At 44.5% G+C, this 6,000-nt stretch overlaps 1 protein-coding gene across 1 annotated transcript in view; it reads left to right on the forward strand.

Moving 5' to 3' along the window:
• The window catches only part of chic1 (cysteine-rich hydrophobic domain 1), a 57,200-nt gene that overhangs the window by 22,448 nt on the left and 28,752 nt on the right, over window positions 1-6,000 (forward strand). The gene's annotated exons all lie outside the window — the stretch shown is intronic.

The following is a 6,000-nucleotide window of genomic DNA, read 5'->3' on the forward strand; positions in this document are numbered from 1 at the left end:
TGTATGTCTGGGTTTCTTTGGGTTGGTGATGTCATTTCCTGTGGTGAATTCACTTCTTGCTCTTTCTCTCGGGGGGTGGTAAATGGGGTCTAACTCGATGTCTTTGTTGATAGATTTCCGGTTGGAATGCCATGCTTCTAGGAATTCTCGTGCGTGTCTTTGTTTGGCTTGTCCTAGGATGGGTGTGTTGTCCCAGTCGAGGAAATGATATCACCAAAGGAAATGACACCACCGAACCAAAGAAACCCAAACATATAAATAGAAAGTAGGACTTATCAGCAGTGCTTCGCCTGAGTCCTGCTGAAGATGTTTCCTAGGAAGGTGATGAAATGTCTGGAAATGAACCTTCCAGCTCAGTGAGCAAACCTACATCCAGAACTGTTTTCTTGTCCTTTACTCAGTGGCTGAAACCAGCTAAAGCACATTAAATATTACTCACTCAATGCACTTATGGCTATAATTAGAAAAATCTTAACATAAGATTGCAAAATGAGGCTTAGCCAGTGCATTCCAAAGCACTCGATAAGAACATTTTACATTAAAAATATGACCTGTCTCTGCAAAGGAGACATCAAACTATATAACCACAACCTTGGTCAAATAGGTAGGTTGATGTCAAGAATCTTTTAAAGGATGAGTGAAAAGTAGTCACAGATGTTTAGGGAGGGAGTTACCAAGGCAAAGCAACTGACACCAGAGCCACCAGTAATGGAGCCCTTAAAGTCAAATGTGCAATTTGCCAATACACGTCGTTCTGTTATAACGCATGTTTCGTCAACGCAAATCCCCTGTAACACGACTGACAAACTGGGGGCACTGTTTCAAAAGCAATTACTTTTTAAAAATGTGTGTTGGCTGTAACGATTACATCGCCAGCGCTTTAAGCGCTGTTTCTAAAGCAAAATCTTTCTATTACACTGGGTTGCACAAGAATGCAACCATCGCGTTATAGAAGAACTGACTGTATTGCAGAAGTGAAGAGATTTCAAAAGCTTGTGAAACTGGAGAAAGTTACTAATTAAGTGGTATTATCATCGAGGATTTAAAAATTAAGGGCTCAACCAGGAGCCAGTGTCGTTTGTCATATGAAATGATGGGTGAGTGGTCCTTTTATACAAATTGAGATAGAGGCAGCACAAGTTTAGATGTGCACAAATTATATTAGGTATCAGAAAGAAAATTTGAGAGCACTGAAATAGGCAATTTTAGAGCAAATGAAGGCATGAATGAGGCTTTCAACAAGAGATTAGATGGTTAAAAATGTGTTGCTGGAAAAGTGCAGCAGGTCAGGCAGCAAAGGAGAGGGAGAATCGACATTTCGGGCATAAGCCTTTCTTCAGGAATGAGGAGGGTGTGCCAAGCCGGCTAAGATAAAAAGTAGGGAGGGCGGACTTGGGGGAGGGGTGTTGGGAATGCGATAGGTGGAAGAAGGTGAAGGTGAGGGTGATAGGCCGGAGAGGGGGTGGGGGCGGAGAGGTCGGGAAGAAGATTGCAGGTCAAGAAGGCGGTGCTGAGTCTGAGGGCTGGGACTGAGAAAAGGTGGGGGGGAGGGAAAATGAGGAAGCTGGAGAAATCCGCATTCATCCCTTGTGGCTGGAGGGTTCCTAGGCGGAAGATGAGTCGCTCTTCCTCTAGGTGTCATGTTGCCATGGTCTGGCGATGGAGGAGGCCAAGGACTTGCATGTCCTTGGCGGAGTGGGAGGGGGAAGTTAGTGTTCAGCCACAGGGCGGTTGGGTTGGTTGGTGTGGGTGTCCCAGAGGTGTTCTCTGAAACGTCCTATACATTGGGGAGACAGGCCGCCTACTTGCGGAACGTTTCAGAGGACACCTCTGGGACGCCCGCACCGACCAACCCAACCGCCCCGTGGTTGAACACTTTAACCAGTGTTAAAGAGGAAGAGGAGGAAGAGCGACTCATCTTCCACCTAGGAACCCTCCAGCCACAGGGGATGAATGCAGATTTCTCCAGCTTCCTCATTTCCCCTCCCCCCACCTTTTCTCAGTCCCAGCCCTCAGACTCAGCACCGCCTTCTTGACCTGCAATCTTCTTCCCGACCTCTCCGCCCCCTCTCCCTCTCCGGCCTATCGCCCTCACCTTCACCTTCTTCCACCTATCGCATTCCCAACGCTCCTCCCTACATTTTTATCTTAGCCTGCTTGGCACACCCTCTTCATTCCTGAAGAAGGGCTTATGCCCGAAACATCGATTCTCCTTCTCCTTTACTGCCTGAACTGCTGCGCTTTTCCAGCAACACATTTTTAAGCACTGATCTCCAGCATCTGCAGTCCTCACTTTCTCCTAAGAGATGGGACAGGATTGAAGCCAGGCAATATTACAAAGGAGGAAATAGACCAACTTGGTGATGGAGTATATATTTGGTTAGAAATGCATTACCAGATCAAACAGAGCATCCATAACTCAGCTCTTATTCCTGAAGAAGGGCTTATGCCCGAAACGTCGATTCTCCTGCTCCTTGGATGCTGCCTGACCTGCTATGCTTTTCCAGCACCATACACTCGACTACTGATCTCCAACATCTGTAGTCCTCACTTTCTCCACTGCATCCATAACTGTTACTTGTTTGGTTTGCATTCAGATAGTTGATGTGGAGAGGGATGAAGCTGATGGGTGGGAAAAGACACTTGTGATGACAAGTTGTAATAAATTTAATGTGTCCTTGTAGACAGTTTAGAGGGGTACGGGGGCCTCCATGTCAATGATTTAGCCGGAAAATGAAATCTGCTTTGCATAATTTAACTCAGTGGACTCCAGTCTCATTAATACACTTGGTTCTGATATAACCAAATAGTTCCATTCTCGTTATTTAAAAAAAAAGCTCATTAGCTGTGCTATTTAAAGTAATGGGGCCACAATCATGTTGTAACCAATACAGGTTAGGAACGTTCGCATTCTACAAATCACTGTCTAAATTCTTCAATTGTGTTAAAGCCAATTTGCATTGAAGAAACACTCATTCTCGTAGAACCAACTGTATTTAGTTCAGAAAACTTGCAGTCATCCAATACTGGATGTAAAACGAGACCAATTCGGGCATTTGGAGAGCTCCAGAAAATTTGAGATGCAATAAATTTCAACATGCGTGTGAAAGCTGAGGCCATAGAGTCTGCTCCTGCTCCTTTTTCTTATGATCCTACGTCAAAATTTTCAAAATAAAGTTTAGATCATCCCCAGTAGCTAACTATTTTTAATCTTTTAGTGAAATTCAGGATTTTAATGCAAAGTTTGAGATTAAAATAGAAGTCTTGACCCCATAAATGCAGGAAGTCCACCCGCTCAGCAATGAATTTTACTGAAGGCGGTCTCTTAATTGGCCACCACCAGGCTTACCATTCAATTAAGGATGATAGGCAATTCCTTATTCTGCTGGCATCCTCATCAGAAGTGAGCACCGTTGAGAAAGATCAGAGCCTGAGAGTTCTTCAGCATGGAGACAACCTTGAGTAAGGTTTTTTTAATGAAAACTAGTGGGGGAGAGACAACAGAGCCTCTGTTTGCAATATTGCTCTGGACTGCTGCAGGAAACCTGGCAGCCTTACCAAATGGCGGGCAAGTGCGGTTTGTGTTTTGCCACTAACAAAATGCCCCTGGATCTATACAGGTAATCCTAATTGACTCCTGAAATATTTGCATTCGTTGCATGTCTCCATGGAATGGGTAACCACTTTAGGTCCCAGTCCAATATTGATACTAATGGTAGCCAAAGAAAACTCCTAGATCACCAGAACCATTTGTAAAATATGTCGCTCCAATAAGGAAGAATTTTGGAGAATAGAAAGAGACCACTTGATCTGTAATGCCAGCTTGAGCTTCTGACAGCTGTAGATTTAGTCCTATTTCCTCACATGTTTGGGTTATGCGCACAGAGTGGGCTCCCTGCAATCCAGCATAAATGTCGTGGACAATCTGGATTGCCCTGTTTTTCTTTTTTTGTTGTTTTGCAAGTGACAGTTCTTTAGTAGGAGGTAAAATTACTGTTTGTCTCGAGGCTGTTGACCAGTTGGAAACTGGCAGTTCTTGAAGGAATCATATCCATGCTGGTACTGATTATCAATCGTGGCGATGAATGTTCAGTGATTCATTTGGGCACATCCAGGATTTCTCTGAAACCGGGCTGTCAGGTCCAGTAAGATCAGTGTGGGCATGTTGGACAGGGTTGGGGTAGAGAGATAGATGTGGTGAGGCAGAACTATAGCAAAGGAACTCTGGTTGGCACTGAGCCCTGGCAAGAAGCAGCTTCCCCCTGTCAACTAACCAACAATCTGCAGAGTTAACCCTACCAGGCTGCACATTGTTGATCTTAACAGCTAGCAGGGCTCATTGAGATGAGGTCCATGGTTGGTTATTCTCGTGTCTAATTTAAAGCTTCAACTGGGCTACTGGCCAATGATTATAATGCCACCCGTGGCATCCAGTCATAAAGTTACAGTCCAGTCATCTGCCTGTTGAAGTCTCATAGGATTCAGTTTCTAAGTTTGTTTTCATTTTTGCTTTCAAATATTTGTTATTGTCCCTTGCTTAGAGATATTACTAAGACTGCTTTTACTTTCTGTTAGCGTCATATCTTGCATATCTTTCTATCAAACAGTTTCCTAGTAATTCCATTCTCTTGATGATCTTAAATTTGTCTTTCAGTTACTAGCTTGTCCAATAGAAATATATCTTTCTCTTTATCATAAGATTGCAGCTTTTATATCTTCTATAACTATTTCTGTCTTGCTCTAGCTTTACTTAGCTACTTGGTAAATCATTTCTGCTCCCTATCCAGTGCCTTCCTGAATGAATGAATGGCCCAAACCTCAACAGCACTATAAGGCAAAGGAGCAGAATTAGGCCATTTGGCCCATCAAGTCTGCTCTGCCATTTTAATCATGTCTGATCTACTTGTCAACCACATTCTCTTGCCTGGTCCCCATAACCATTGATCCACCTGCTAATCAAGAATCCATCTACCTCTCTGAAATACACTCAATAAGTTGGCCTCTGTCGGCCTTTGTGTCAATGAGTTCCACAGATTCATTACGCTCTGAAGAAATATTTCCTCCTCCGTCTGAAATATCATCCCTTCACACTGAGGCCATGCCCTGATTCCACACTCTACTGCTAGTGGGAACCTCTTCTCCATGTCCACTCTATCCAGGTCTCCATATTCTAAGTTTCAATCAGATCTCTGTCATCCTTCTAAACTCCATTGAATACAAACCCAAAGTGCTCAACAGTTCCTTGTGTGACAAATGCTTTATTTCCAGGATAATTCTTGTGAACCTTCTCTGGACGTCTTTCATGGCCAACACATCCTCCTTATGATGCAGGGCCCAACGTTACTTGCAATATTCCAAATGCAGTCTGACCAGAGCCTTCTGCAACCTCAGCAGTACTTCCCTGCTCTTGTTTTCTAGTGCTCTTGAAATGAATGCTAAACGTGCATTTGTTTTTCTAACTGCCAATTGTACTTGCATCTTAACCTTAAGAGAATCCTGATCTAGAACTCCCAAGTCCCTTAAGGTTTCTGAAACCTTTCTCCATTTAGAGAAAGAGAGGAGCTGAGCAAAAGAGAGAGGGAGGAGAGAGGGATGGGGTCGAGAGAGGGAACGAGAGAGGGACAAGACAAGGAGGGAGATGGATGCAATAGAGAGAGAGCGAGATGGGGGGAACGAGAGAGAGAGGGAAGAGAAAGGAAGATGAGGTGACAGTGAATCGAGAGAGAGTGAGCAAGTGGGGGATGGGTCCTGAGAGAGAGACATACACATGTAGATGGTTGGGAGAGAGCGAGAGTGGGGGAGTGAGAAAGAATGTGGAGGAAGAGTAAAGGAGCAGGGAGATAGAGAGAGGGGAGAGAGAAAGAGAGGAGGGCTAGAGAAAGAGAGAGGGGCGAGAGAGAGGTAAAGGGGCGAGAGAGAGAAAGCGGCGAGAGAGAGAAAAAGTGAGAAAGGGAGAGAGAGAGGGGGCGGGAAAGAGAAAGAGGGGCGAGAGAGAGAGGT

The sequence above is a fragment of the Chiloscyllium plagiosum genome, chromosome 15, assembly GCF_004010195.1.
Source record: "Chiloscyllium plagiosum isolate BGI_BamShark_2017 chromosome 15, ASM401019v2, whole genome shotgun sequence".
In the NCBI taxonomy this organism is placed as follows: Eukaryota; Metazoa; Chordata; class Chondrichthyes; order Orectolobiformes; family Hemiscylliidae; genus Chiloscyllium; species Chiloscyllium plagiosum.